The sequence below is a fragment of the Drosophila eugracilis genome, unplaced genomic scaffold (assembly GCF_018153835.1).
Source record: "Drosophila eugracilis isolate 14026-0451.02 unplaced genomic scaffold, ASM1815383v1 contig_2088, whole genome shotgun sequence".
Lineage (NCBI taxonomy): Eukaryota > Metazoa > Arthropoda > Insecta > Diptera > Drosophilidae > Drosophila > Drosophila eugracilis.
Window position 1 is genome coordinate 2,624,227 of NW_024572964.1, and position 15,192 is coordinate 2,639,418.

A 15,192-nucleotide genomic window follows, 5' to 3' on the forward strand; every position below is an offset into this window, starting at 1 on the left:
GTCGCTTTGGTTCTTCCCAGGAGAGACCAAACCAGGAGTGCATATTACCAGTGGTAAATGTTTAAAGAGCTGGCAGATTTATTTGGCTGGCGAGCTGATATTGATTTAATGACAGTTCCTCTTCATCCATCCAACCATCATTAAAAATGAATGCCGCAGAAAATGGGCAGAGAGGCAAGGACGTGAAAGGACATCGACATGGACATGGACATGGACACGACCAGAAAGCTGCTCAAGTGCACAATCCATGCAGCTCATTGGGGTGGTATTGGCTGCTTGGTTGGCAGGCAACTATTTATAACAGCCCCATGAGGTCCTTGTCCTTGGCTTTTTGGCTTCGGAATTTAATCATATAGTTCATGGCAAGATCTCCCATTGAGAATGCTTTCAAGGATGTATGGAAAATGATATATATGGCCCATAAAACAGCTATATTTTTCAGCAGAGGATTACGTATTAACATTTCTCTTCTTTAACGGTTTAAATGCTTTTTAAATATGCTTTCAAAAAAACAGTTTGTATAAGTCAGGAATCATAACGAACTAGTTTGCACCTATAATAAAACCCCCATTCACACGCACCCTAACGCTCACCACTGTTAAGCATAACTGTCACTATTATCATTAGCATAAATACGGATTAAGACACCCCATTAAAAACTATAATCAGCGCTAAATGCCCCGATCATAACGATAACGATCGTAATTTGCGCCTTGCAAATGACAAAAAACTAGTTTACCCCCGTTGGGTCTCTCTCTAATTTTTGCATAAATGTTAATTGCACTCGGCAAAATGTTAAATTGCACTCGTTAGCCCAAACACGTGATCCGGGTGGGAGATGAGGGGCTCAGGCCAGGAGGAGACCAGGCCAGGTGAGCAGCAGCAGCAGGTAGCCAACGACGACGACACCGCCGCCGCCGCCGCTGCTGCTGCCATGTGTTATAATTGCGTCAACATTCAGTCTCTTGAGCGTGAACAAGAAAACAATGTCAACAATGAAATGATGGCCCCATTGTAAATGGCAATGGCACACCGGGTGGATGTGGCTGTGGATGTGGATGTGGCTGTGGAGTGGAGTGGCGGGCACAAAAGATTGGCAGCAATTAGTGAAGCCACCTACCTACGCGCCCGGATCTGATGGAGAGTACTATACCATACCATATGCTACATTTTAAGGTGAGTGGAAGCTCCCGCTGGGAGGTCTTGGAGGTGCCCAACGATTCCCATGAATTAAAAACTTGGCGCCAGGAAAATGATTTCTTAATTTGATATGGATATAGGAATCGGAACAGCGCAGTAATGATGATGAAGCCAGGAACGAACTTAAGAGCCGTGAACAATGAGATCGGGGTTAAGAAGAGGACAGTCCTCGTTGGCTACGGTCTTTTAAAGATACTAGAGTCTAGATTGTAGTACAAAGTAACTATCAAGATCTTGTTTGTTACAAAAACCTAGCAGTTGTAAGTCAAACAATGTTTCAAGCTTAGTAGTTTGATTATTTAATAAGAAACTAGTTACTGAGAATCTGATTTGTCCAAGTTATGAATGATGATGTTATGTTAGCCCAAAGACAACTTCCTTTGACATAAGTCTAGCAATGAGCTGGAATATTCGTTCATTCATGGCTTGTAGACTTTCCTTGTCAACATTTCAATTCTGTTTCTTGAATTTAAAGAACAACCTTGGATGCGACTCCATAAAGAGCAGTTCCTAGTATTACTCTCCAGCTTTTGTATAAATTTAACAAGTTGTATTTCTTTTCATTCCGATCCCAGGCCCAGCCTTCGCCAGTCGTGACAACTGTCTGGCATACAGACTCATAGACTCATAGACTTATAGACTTACAGACCAACTGACAATTTTCCGCGTAGGCCTGGTTAGTAACAAAACTAACGAAGGAACACAAACCGAGTAACAAACAAACACACAGAGCCAACAACATTCACTTATTAAACGAGAACACAACAATTCAAGATGTTTTGATACGGTTTACCTTACCGCAGCGGCGGCGATGAATACGAAACGAGTTGTTCTCGATGTTGTGTGTCTGTGGTTCGTTGGTCTTGTTAGACAAATTATGCCAATTAAACGGTGGGAAAACAAGTTGGCAAAGTCTGCACGCGCTAGCCCCCAAGAGTGGGTTGTTTCTCTCTCGATCCCTCTCGTCCCACTCGGAAATTCCGTATCCCAACTGGCTTGGGCCTACGTTCCAGTCGTTTGGGTATTGCAAAAACAAAAATGCAGACCCCATCGAACAAGTCTTCAAAGGATGCGCCCTGCTAAATTGAATAGCCACAGCTATGGCACACTCAAAAGATCCCAGACTGGAACCAATTGAGATACGTCCTCATCATCGCATCAGAGTGTTTAGAGCCTCACACATCGATCGGGATCCATTTGCATAATCGGGCCGATTGACTTTTATAAGCCTGACAAATGACTGCCAGTGAGTCAGTGGCCTGGAATGGAAATGGAAATGGGGTGTCGCCTCCATGGCGGGACACTATTTTTAAACTCCCAGGATGCTGGCAAATTTGCATACGTTCGACACCAGGTAGCAACCGACTTCATATGCTCGCAAATTGCACAGAGGGAAAACTAGCCTGTGAAGTCTACTCCTTTTTGGATTTTATTTGGCCATGCTAGGCCCTGATTATTAACCAATATAAAACATTTACATATTTCTATTCATATTCAAACTCTTGCTACTCCCCTCGAGTGGTAGGCAAATAAAAAAAACCAGAACCTGGCGCCATCGTCCTCACATTTTCCCCGAATGAGTCTCATGTGCGCATAATTAAGGAGCCCAGGGATCTGCAAACTTAGCTAAGGATTCTCCACGTGTGTGAGAGAGTTTTTTATGACCTGACTGGGAGATGGGCCTCTGAGAAACATTTGTGGCTGCTCTGGGAGCGGACTTGCCTAGGCTTAACAGCACAAATGTTCCAACTGCTAAACATATGACCCGGCAGAAGGGATTAGGCTACCTCAGCTAGAAGTTGGACTTGGGTTAGATGGTAGTTTGGGAAAAACACGTGAAAAACTCTACAAATGAAAACTAAATCTCAGTTTTTATGTTTACTACGTTATATGTTATGCCTATATCTTAACTTAAGTTTCAAAACCAATAAATATTTTCCATTTGAAAGTGTAATTGAAATTTATGGACTCTCCACAGTTGCGTAAACCCGCTCGGCACTTGGATTTATTGCCCTATGATATGGCCAAAAACTGGACTCACCTTTCTCTTGTCCAATTCAGGTGTTGTTCGGTGTCCTTCCTCCTCGTTGGCCTCCTCGGCTTTTCCTTTGTTGTTTGATTAAACCTGCTCAACACCTAAAGCCTGGCTCCGCTCCAAACATTTGTCATTGTGCCAGGGGTGTTTGTAGTGGTTGTTTGTGTTGGTTTGTTTTTTTGTAGTTTTTCTTCAGCTTTTTTCGTATTCAAGTTGAGCCAGATGATGCTGCTCCTTCCTCTCTACTGCCACTGCCACTTCCACTTCCACTTCCTCCCACTCGATGGCACTGAAGCGTGTCTAGCGTAGTTTTTTCTCGTTCGTGGACGTCGTGGTTGTCAGCCAATCAACCCACCGCTGGCCTCATCGGTGTCAGCATTTTTCTCTGTGTGTTTTGCCTTTTGCGCAAGATGAAAATGCAAATTTCTGCAAAAAACAATCGAAGAAACAAACGCAAACAAATGTTAAGAGAGCGAAAATGCAGTTAACAGAAATGGAAACTTAAAGGCTACACGGCAAGCAAATGCATACTCAACTTAGTGAGATTTCCACTTAAAAAACTTAACTAGAAATTTACCCAAATACAGGCTTAAGAAACGAATCTATATACATTATATATATTTACTAGTTTTTCCCAGTGTATTGGCAAGTTCAATGAACCAAAAAACAGCCGAAAGCTGGCCCACGAAACCAAATAGAATTGCCACATTTTTAAGGTGGCCCTCCGGGGCATACGAAATTAGCTGGCGCTCTCTTTCGAGGGGTTCGCCTGAGGGTTTCTCGCCGGAAAATTGAAGGTGAAATGTTGCAAACGGAAGCAATTAGTTTCATTTGGAGCTGCAGCCAGTCGAAAGGGGAAGAGAGAAGAGCTTAAGACGAGACCAATCGACTGAAACCAAAAACAAAAAGCAACAAAGGGGAGAAAGTTCGGTCAATTGATAAACAGAGAGTGTTTCCAGTAGCTGGAATCGTCAGTCATCAGTCAACAATAACAATGTTATTAGCTTTTCGGGGGGTAATCAACCTGCCCCCCTAATTTGCCCCCCTCTACCAACTCAACGATTTGTCTTTTTTGGGGTGTTTGGACTCAAGGTAAGCTCATAAATTTCTTCTGCGACGCCTACCTTTCGGGCTAGAAATCATTCAGCGCTTTGTAATTGCCTAATTTATTGCTGTTTTGTCAACAATTTCACTCGTTTTTGGTGCGTGAGAAAATCGTGGTGGGTGTAATCAAATGGCCAAACAAAATGAAGAAATTTAACTCAAATGGTAGCCAGATTAAGTTACTTGGGGCAGGTCGTGCAGTTGCGGGAGATACCAGATAATGGCCTGAAGAGCCTAATTGGTTAATAGATAGTACGAAAGTGTGGGCTCGAAAGTGAAAGTCATGGTTAGTAGAGAGATTATGGTGGAGACTAAGCAATATATAGATAATAATTTAGAATATTTTATGAACTTTCCATACCTTAAAATGTCTTCAAATTTGCGTAAAATATAAACACAAATTATAAAATAATAATCACAATATAAATTACATTCACTGACAAACACAACCTCAAAGTATAGTAATTTCAAGGCTTTTCCTCTGACATTTTCTCCTACCACCCAACATCAACTAGCTTTGGCTTACTTAACAAGGTCGTTCTGACCAAGTTGCCTCTTTTCACCGCCCATTGGCCACATTCTCCTCGTAATCAGCATGCAATTTGAGCAATTGTCGCCTGGCATTTGCGTTCCATAAACTAGTTGTTGTCCCCCTGAAAGTGCCAATAACTTGGCATTAGAATCTGCTGTCTTGCGTAGCCTTTAATTACAATCAATCAGATTTCTCCTCGGCCAAAAGCTCATATCATAAGCTGGCCGGGTTTATTGGCTTTAAAGATTGTACGAGGAAAAGAGATCTTTGCGGTTGCGTCGGCTCGTAACGGTTTGATGTCGGTTCGGGCCATATGTGATTATCAAGTTTGCTTTCGAGATTCGTATAAATCATGTCAGCGGCAGCGAAAACAACTCGTTGGCTTTGCTTATAATTATTAGATGTCATAACTTTCAATCACAAAAATGCGTTAAGAGGTTGTTTTGCTACGGTTTCCTATGCCTTGGACAGCTCATCGCATCAAGGCCAATCAAAGTGATTTGATCAACTGTAACATTTACAAGACTGGCCAAAAGTAACAAAAAATTAACAAACCCTTTTGCTGTATTCGTTTAAGGCTTCTCGTGTAAATTACATTGAAGTTACCTCCATGTCATGTTTTAGTTTTATTATGGCCCCGGTTAGGTGTTGACTCTTTCCTACTGCGGACTAACTCCCTTCATCCCATTCTCTGGGCTTTTTATGGCCTCATAAGCTGCGATGGCTAGGGAGGAAGAAGTAAACAACTTTTTCATGACCTTTTACGGTGCAAAAGCAGAAGCAACTGCCCAGACCAAATCTAAAACTAAAACTGAAACTCGAGCTAAAACTGAAACACCACCGATGAGCAGCTTGACTCCGGCATGGAGGCCATGTAATGCCAGAAATTGGTTTCAGACCAGAAAACTTCTAGCCGCGAATGCGATGCTGTCTTGCCATATTAAGAGCCAAGTTTTAGGTGGGATGTCTGGTCCACCGAACTCCGGATAGACCAATAAAAAGCGGCTGGCAGTGGGAAAAATGTTAGGAACGTTCTTATTCTTGTTTCTGAGGAGATCAAATGACGCGAGAAGGGTGAGGTAGGTGGGTGGCTATCTGATGTCTGTTGAAAGGTCGTTTAAAAAACACATTTGGACTTAAAGTCGAGTGAAGGTAGAGGGAAATAGAGACTTCAAAAGTCAAGTACAAAGGGTATTAAGCCCAGAAAAAGAACAAAAATTAGACAAAAGATATATTTTTGACTTATTAAATCCACATTTTGTCTTTATAACATCTTAACATCACAGATAATCTTTATATAAAACCATTTTCAATGCTCTAATCGCTTCTTTTTATACAACAACTCTTCTTGTGACTTATCTCTTAAGTGCTTCTAAGTTTTCAATTCTCTCAAGACATTCCTCATATTTTCCGCCTCATAATCAACCGAATTATCAGATTGCATGCCCCATCATCGCGGCTTGACGGTAATCAGGAAAAGTATTTCTAATTCACAGTTAAGCCCGCCAAAAGCCGCTTTTAGCAGCTGCAATAACGTTTTATGGCAGTGCGAAAAATACAACAAAAAAAAGCGGGCAAAAATGATAATAGCAATAAGTTAGGCATGCGAAATAAATTGAGCAAAAATGTTGCTAAATTAGCCGCGCAGTGGAGCATGTAAGTGTTACATTAAAAGTAGGCGTGGCAGCCATTTTAATTGCCACAACCCCCCGCGCCGTCATGGGATAATAATTATGGCCAAGTAGTGGATAATCGCAATGAGGCAAGCGAAGAGGAATTGCAATTGGAATTGGTACGAGAGCCATTAAAGTAATTGAAAATCCCGTAAGAAATGCGGGCATAAAAATAGCTGGCAGAAATAGGAAAACCATTTCAGGGCGTAACCCGAACATAAAGTAGATGAACATGCAAAGTGGCGGTGATAAAGTAAAGCCTCTAACAACTTTCACAAGTCCTGTGTCTCAGTTTTCCTCCAACCATCTAGTTTTCCCTCCTCTAGACAAGCTCATAATTTATTGTCGCTGCGGAAAATTGCTTTTCCAAGGTCTGCGCAAAGTGAGTTGCGAAGAGTGCAGCACAAAGTACATGTTGCATGTCAATTTTAATTGCACATTCGAGGCTGTCAAATTGAATTTGTCTTGCCAACGCGCCAGCACGTGGCCCTCAGATAAGATACAGCTCATAATATATACAAAATCTATATATATATACATTTATTGGCCAACAATTATTGATTGAGGAACGCGAAAATCACGCGCTCTTATCACCAGATAACCCGAATATTCAATTCAATATCAAGTCTGGCCAATATCAAGTTCAGCCAACTTGGACAAATCCGCCAGCAAAGACGGAGCTCCGTAAACAAGTTTCCAAGCTGTAGCCGGTCAGGCTAATGAAACGTTGCAGCTTGCACAATATTGACCATAATAATAAATCCTCTCTCTCGGCCATATGCATCTTCCACCACTCTCCCCTTTCTCCTCCGCTTGATGGATTGTGGCAATGAACTTGACATTAATAGGGTTTCCTCTAACTGCCTCCTTGCGTGACCGACCCAGCCCTCTTTTCTCCATTTACCATATGCACTGTGTAGCATCTACCATATATACTGACCCACCTGACAGGCGAGAAGTGCCCAGAGACGAGGAGGAGCACACATTTTCTCATGCCTCCCGTGCTGGGACAACAAGTCAATCTCCGCCAGAGTGCGAGTGCGAATCGTGGCAAGTGCATTAAGAATTTTTAATTGTACAGGAGAGTTGACCAGCGATGCACTGGCAGAAACTTAGATCAGTAAGGAGTTTAAAGAGAACCTCAAAAAAAAGGTTAACATATCTGTTAGGAGGAAGAGCACCAACTTCATTACGAAATCTTTCCTTTAAAGTTTCCATTTAGTGTGATTTTCTTGATATTTCTATCACTTTTCAGTTAGTAATCAATGATAATATCTTTTCTCTTTGTGTATTAAGCCTTATACACATATAGAGAGTGCAAAGCCTAGCCATAAAGTCAGAAAAGGCAATGTCCGTAGATGGCAGGGCTTTCTTTAGAAAAAAATTCAAGCGGAACTCGTGCTTTAAGCCTTGACTTGACAACGGTCAATATCCGACACAGCAAATGAAATGAAATGTCAACTGCAAATTGAATCAACTAGGGAAAGAATGACCCACAAAAACACCAACCCAATGGGTCAAAAAAAGGACAACAACCGCAAGCCCCAAAAGAGGTGTCAAAAAGCTTGATGGAAATTAAAAAGCTTTGGGAAAAGTGGTAGTGTAGCAAAAAGGGTTAACCATTTAAACGAGTGTAAGGGGTTAACAAACGTTCATTAGTATGGATTTTATAATCTGAAATTGAAATCATTTAACAAAAAAAAGTTAACACTTTAAATTAAAAACTCGTAAACTAAAAAGTACATCAAAGTATGGCCATGACCGAAAGTCTTGACTTTGTGATCCCCCCGCAAGTACACCTTCTCTCCCCGCCTTTCTCCACCCTCCTGACGTTTTTGATAAATGACAACAAATGCGTGGCAGACATCTGGTCGCCAAGTTGCTCCCCGCTCTTAACCCCTTTCACCCGACCCGCTCGACAGATGAAAGCGAAAATAAATAAATAAGTAAAAAATGAAATAAACCGTGGAAAGACGAAACTAAGATCATTCCGAGGGTCGCAGCAACTCCCTCTTGGCAAGTGAGAGCGTGACAATGTCAACAGAGGGAACAAAGAGGGGAGTGGGGGGAGAAGGTAACATAATGAATAAACACACAAAAACCAGTTAAAGCGTGGCCGAATGGAATTTAACGCTCTTGGCCCTAAGAAAGCAAAAGTTGAACAAAAAGTGAAAAGTGAAAAACAATAACAATTTTCAACTCTTTTTTGTTGTCTTTTTCATGCCAAATGTGACAAATATCATTTGCAGTTTCCTATAATTGTCGTGTAATGCACGTGAGCCGAGAAGTTGGGACTATCTATCTATCTTTGGGTGGTGATATGGAAAGTGTTCTTCAGCAATGCGGAAAGTGTAATTTGGCTAATGGAAGTTTCGTCAATGCTCTATCAAGTTGTACTTGAATTTACTGTGAAACTGATATGAAAATGGGAAATGTAAACGTTCTGATTGTTTGGGTGGATAAGCTCAATGAAAAAGCAAACTGGCCTGTAAATATTATGATATCAGCAGGGAATATTAAGTTTCCTTCAGTGAACTTACAAAATATCAATGAAATACGCCTTCTTAATAACGATTTTTGTGTTTATATTCAAGATATATTATACTCAAGATCCAAACGCTTTCTGAGTACCACCAATCTATAAACAGAAATCGTTTCTAACTTTCAAGTACAAGAGCTGCTTATCAACACAAATTGGAAAAAAAATATAAAACTTCTACATTACACAACTCCATCTCAACACTTTTCCTTTCTAAACCACAATTACTTGCAGTTAGCAACACTTTTAATTCCAGCCGTCACACCTATCACCCAACTTTAAATCTCTTAAGCAGAGAGCTTTTCACAGCCACAAAATGGAATTACTATTCCAGCCATCAAGTAACCCCAATTTCCTTTGCCCACAAATATTTACACAAATCTCCTTTCGTAATCGCTTTCGTCTGCAAGTTCAAACATCTCCATTTCACACTCAAACCCGAACTGAAACCATTTTAGCACCCCATTCAAAGTTCAGCATTTTGCGACTTTGAACTTTTAAGGTTTGCCATACAGCGGCGGGAATATTTCATAATATTCAAAAATGACGACAGGGGAAATAGAGAGGAAGTTTTCCTTTTATTTGCAATGCATTTTGCATATACTTTTTTTTTCATTCTCCCCACTAAACAAAACAAACACACGGCTGGGAAATATATAGAAAGCAAATCCAACAAATCCGCTTAGAGTGCAAAAAAGAAGGCAAAGGAAAAAACTGTAGCAATTGCCAAGTTGGCTAGAGTAAACTACTCCTCTCCTCAGCCACCCAGAATTTGCACATTTTCCCCTCATGTCTGCTGTTTTCCCACTCGAGTCAAGTGCAGTCAAACATTTGAGACGCAAAATGGGAAAATTCTGCATTTTCCAAGCCCCCGCAAAGTGGGTAATTTACGTTATACCCCAGCAGCGATTTCATTCGCCCGACTTGTGCAATCCTCGTGACAGTCACGATGTCTAGAACTGAACTTGGATTGGATTGCGATGGATTGGATTGCCGCTTATCAGCTGATTCACAGCAATTAAAATTCAATTTTCGCATAATACAATCATTATCTTCACGCCACACAGACTCCTCTTGCTTATCAGGTTCTAATTCATCTGCCATCCATTGATTAGTTTCACATGAACTTTGTATCAACATCATCATCATCATCGTTTTTTATTTCCATACTGCGTCGCTTTTATTCCATTGTTCTGACTTATGAAAGGGGTTTTTGTCTTGTGCCAAATTTGAGCTACTCTTTTGACTTTGATTTATGCTTATTTATCCGATTGAGAGGGAAAACTTTTGTTTGTTTGCCTTCAATTGGATCCTGCGCCATAACGCAAACATTAACATTGGCCTGGTTGAATGTCTGGCTGCTGAAATATATAATAATTCTCGTCATAAAGGTTGCCTTCGAATGTAGAGCATTTCAGTAGCAACTGCTGAGTGGACATACATTAATAATGGCAACTGCAGTGGGGCGCAAACAAGTTCAAGGAACTTTAAAATGAATCGCTCTTGATTTAAATCAATTTTTGGGGTGGCAGAGTGACTGGGAATTAAATAAAATGAAATGCTGCCATGTGTCAGAGTAATATTTCGTAGTAAGTAAGCTTTTTTACCACTTAGTTGATGAAACTTGCTACTGATATCTAAAAGCTGCTTCCTAATTCTCATCCAATTACCTTTCGTTTATATCTTTATCCCTCGAAATGATTTCCCTTTCCTCACATTAATCCCATTTTAGTTATACAAATTGCATTCGACTGCCTGACAATCCCAAATTTTCCAATTTGCATTCAGCCCGCAGCAGTGACTCAAAATCAGCTTCGATCCACAGAATCCCTTCTTAGCCCTCTCAGCCTTTCCATCTTTTGATTCCTGTCACATCCCAGAGGTTGGTGTCTTCTGCTTGGGGCAAATTATTGATTTATGGCCACGCGTCGCCTGTCACTGTCAAGATAAAGTGCCATGCTGATGTGGAAGTTGAAGTTGCAACTGGAACGTGCAGTTGCACAGGGAAAAACTAGCCTAGGGTGTGCCAAAAATATCTTTAAGCCAACAGAAAGGAACTTCCATCAGTTTTGGAAATAAGCTAAAAACCCTTTAAAAACTTGAATGTTTACAAATCTTTCTAGATCATCATTTCTCTCTGTGCAGGACTGAATGGATTGCAGTTGGAGACTGCAGTCTCAGTCTGCAGTCTGTGGGCAGCAGGCGTGACAACTACAAATGCCAAAGGACGGCGGAGACAAAGCCAAGAAAGAAAGGCAGAATCAAAGTTGACTCAACCTTAAGTAGACACTTCACACTTGGCAGGGTCGCTGTCCGTGTCCCGCTGTCCGCTCTTTCGCTCCTCCTATCCTCCATGTTTTCCCGCCTCCTTTATTTCGAAATTCCCAGGGTTCTTGGTTGCCCTTGCCGGTACTACTGTACTTTTCCACCGGCTGCTGTGTGCAATGGAAGAAGCCAAAGGAACAACCCTTAGAAATGCAAGCTGGCGCAAAAGCTTAAACAGCAAAGGATGCAAGTACTGAGAGAAAATATTGCATACAAAAATCATAAACCTCATATGATACTATAGATTGATCGATTTAGAGTTTAGTATAAGAAAATATAGTTATTCTCTGATATCAGGAAAGCTTAAACCTTGACCTTTAGAAACATATCCCTTATTTTTAGTAACAACTTTATTCTCAGTGCAGGAACAGATTAGAAAGGAAGAGAAACAGGAGGTATACACACCGGTAACTGCAAGGAAATTGAATGAAAAGGCAGACACAAAACCAAAACAAAGCGAAAAGTGCTCTCCCAGTGGTTTTACAGTTTTTCAGTTTACCAGCGAGAATGGGAGAAAAACTGAACCGGCGGTTGGGAAAAACTTTTGTCATTATGCAGGCAATGCTTTCTCTAAATTTCCATCCCGCCTCCACTTCCTGCTTGCTCATCAAACAATTTCCCTTGCCATCGTCGCTTATCTGGTAAATTGTCAAAAACTTTTTGCCATCACTTGTTTTTTTCTCTGTTCTATGTATAGAAATAACTCTCGAGAGCAGAGGAACGAAATTCAATAAAACAAAAAGCAGCTCCCTCAAACTCTTGAACCTGCAAACCACTCTGCCCAAACAAGGCCCACTCTAATGCATCCCCAATGTAGGCAAATGAAGCCAATAAATGTTTGCCCAGAAAAGCTACTGAAAATTGACAGGGGAAATGTTTATTTTTAACACGGTTCATTTACCAAATTGGGTCTAATTTTTGTGGTCAGGTCCTGGAAAATGGGGTCAACTGGAAATAGGGTTTGGCCGGTGGAAAAGCACAACTGGGGGAGGTGTCCCAAATTAGCTGGCAATTAATTAGGCAAAAGGACGGACGTACGAAACGCAAATCCATAAAGTTATAAACAGCATTATCTCGTGTTTTAACTTGGCGTGTTTTTCTATTAAACGTGGGGTGGTTGGGAGGTGGGCTGAGAATAAACCTTGAAGGTGGCGATGGATGGTGCAATTTACATTGTTAACTAAGCTCGGGCGGAGAGACCAGTCATGCAACTTTGGAATCTCATTCTTGGCAGCTCTATCTCAGCTCTTTTTCGTAGCCCATTCAATTCAATCTCGCTTCGGTTGCAATTGCAGCCACAGAAGGTTGCTAAATTGCATAATGCAGTAACTACCACAAAGGGTTAAAGCCTTCGACAACGTGGCCGAGTACGAAAGTAACAGTAATGTTTTTGTAATTGGCTTAAAAAGTTGCTAATTAAGAAAATTGCCAGCAAGACATTGAGTTATGTTAATAACTAAATTTATTCTTTGATTCTCTTTTGAGTAATTGAGTATTATATTCTGTAATTTAAAGTAAAGTATTTAAAGTAATAAATCTGAGCTGATGACAGACTCTGTTCTTTTCTATGTGAAATTATTTAATAAGAAAGTAAAAGACCTACAGTATCCCTTTCTAAGCCTTATGTAAACTTGTAGTACTTTTTATGCCACAAAGAGGGTTGTAAAGAGGGTTAAAACTCTGAAAGACAGACACTCGTTGGGATGTCCACACCGAATGTATGTTAATAATGCCCAACGACATTGCCCGCTGGCTCATTATATACATACATATACATATATCGATCGGGGGATAAGGAGGCGGCATCTGAAGGGGGAGTGCCTCAAGTGGGGCAGGCAATCCAACCCACCCATTTTCGGTGTTGTATGTTATGTGATTTGAAAGCTTCGCCCGCTGCATGTTATTTCCCCTCTCGGGTTTTGTGTTTCGGTTTTGTTTCGCCGTGGGTTACGAAAAAAACATTTTCAAGTTGTTCCACAGGGTTTTTCTTTTTCGGTTTGCTGTCCGGACAAGTGGACAAAGTGGTCCGCAAGTGGTTGCATGGCCATTAGAGAGGTGTGGGTTGAACTCTGGGCGGGAATAGGGGTCTCAATGGGCCAGTGGACCACTGCAGCTGTGGCCAACTATCAATTACTTAAATACAAGCTGGCGCAATCAGTTAAATCTCTTACCAAATAGAATATAATATACCAAGTACCATAGGTATTAAGGAGCTCAATGAAAATCGATAGAAAAAACAACTTTAAGGCAACATAAATATGTATGTTAAGTATAGACATTTTTTCACTTTAAAAACTGTCAGTACTTCGAAAATAAATCTTACTTTCGTATTGCTTGAATGGTTAACAAATCTCCTAACTTAACTACATTTTCTTAACCACCTTTGCATGAGCATAATTAATCACATTCCCCCTATAAAGCCCAAGAGCTACATTTCTTTTTTAGCCCATTCAAGTTCAAGTTTTCCTCACATTTCACTTCCAGCATTTCTCTGCCAAATTGGACCGACAAACTTAACTGCAATCTGGGTTCAGTGAACCCTTTAACAATCAAATAAAAACCAAACCTCAAATGGCCACATTAGGCTTAGCTAATATCGCTTTTCTTCAGACAATAAAAACCGAATGGCCCCGAGCCATGAACGAATCACGATCATTGATCAACCGAAAATCCAAGACCCCAACTCGCACACAATTTGGTAGCCTTATATGGCAGATATCCAAAAAAGCAGTCGGCAAAAAATAGATGAATAAATAAAGGCGACATTTTGTGGCAACTGCTAATATCAATACGGATATATAGACCCATAGCTATTGCCATTGTTGTTGCTATGGTTGGCTAGGGGTTTCCATTGAAAAGTCGAACGAAAATGCCAGAGATCCAAGATCATATGGAAGCCAAAAAGAGTCGTGTGCTAAACTTGCGCCAAATCAAGTGACGCAAGAGATAAAGTCGGGGGGTATTATATAGAGGGGTTATGTGGGGGAATTCCTAAACTTGATTTCGCCAGCTGCGCGTGGGCCACCGAAAAAAGATACAAAAACAAACGGAGGAAAAATAACACTCAAGAGCTTGGAGAGATCGCTGATCTCGATTTCGTTCGAAATAGTTGAGTTTTTTTGCTTGTCTCGGCATTGCAAAAGTTTTCCATAAATGCGAAAAGTGTAAAAAACAATACTTTACCGATTAACATAAAATTCAGCTTTACATGAAAACAGTCTCTGACTGCTACTTTAATTAAGAATAATGTCTTGAATAACTTTTCTTGTGTAGCTTTGGATTTGATTTATATTAATTTAGTTTTCGCAGATCTGCCAAGTAGATTTCTTAGGAAATAGTTAAGACAAGCTTCAGAAGTTAAATAAATAGCATAAATGTGAAGCAATAAATCTGAAGCATTTATATTTGGTCATTCGAAGATTCGTTTGAAAAGTTAAACGCTTAAACCTCTCAGTTAGATTGATGTCTTACTTTTAGGACCCACAGAGGGTAGAAGTTTTTCCATAAACAAAACGTGGAAATTTGAAACTATAAATTCAAACCATAGTGTTTGACTTTCAAAGCCGTTAGCATGAAGTCAAGATTTGCTTGAAAATTATAGCTTTTAAATGCTTTATCTGTCAAATAGATTCGTATATGGTTGTTTCTTTAATTAGGAACAATTTGTTGCATAATCAGTTGCATTTTTAGGATACTTTATCTGCTGCAAAAGTTCTCCATAAATGCCAAAAATGTGAGACTATAAATTCAAGGCATGGAGCTAATTTTTGGCCAGTCAAGGCGA

At 40.5% G+C, this 15,192-nt stretch overlaps 1 protein-coding gene across 17 annotated transcripts in view; it reads right to left on the minus strand.

The window, feature by feature from the left end:
* LOC108107723 overlaps positions 1–15,192 on the minus strand; it is a 47,055-nt gene that overhangs the window by 29,731 nt on the left and 2,132 nt on the right. For all 17 annotated transcript variants that reach the window (XM_017215357.1, XM_017215359.1, XM_017215348.1 and 14 more), the window contains exon 2: positions 3,242–3,661. The gene's annotated coding sequence lies outside the window, so the exon portion shown is untranslated. The remainder of the gene's footprint in view (positions 1–3,241; positions 3,662–15,192) is intronic.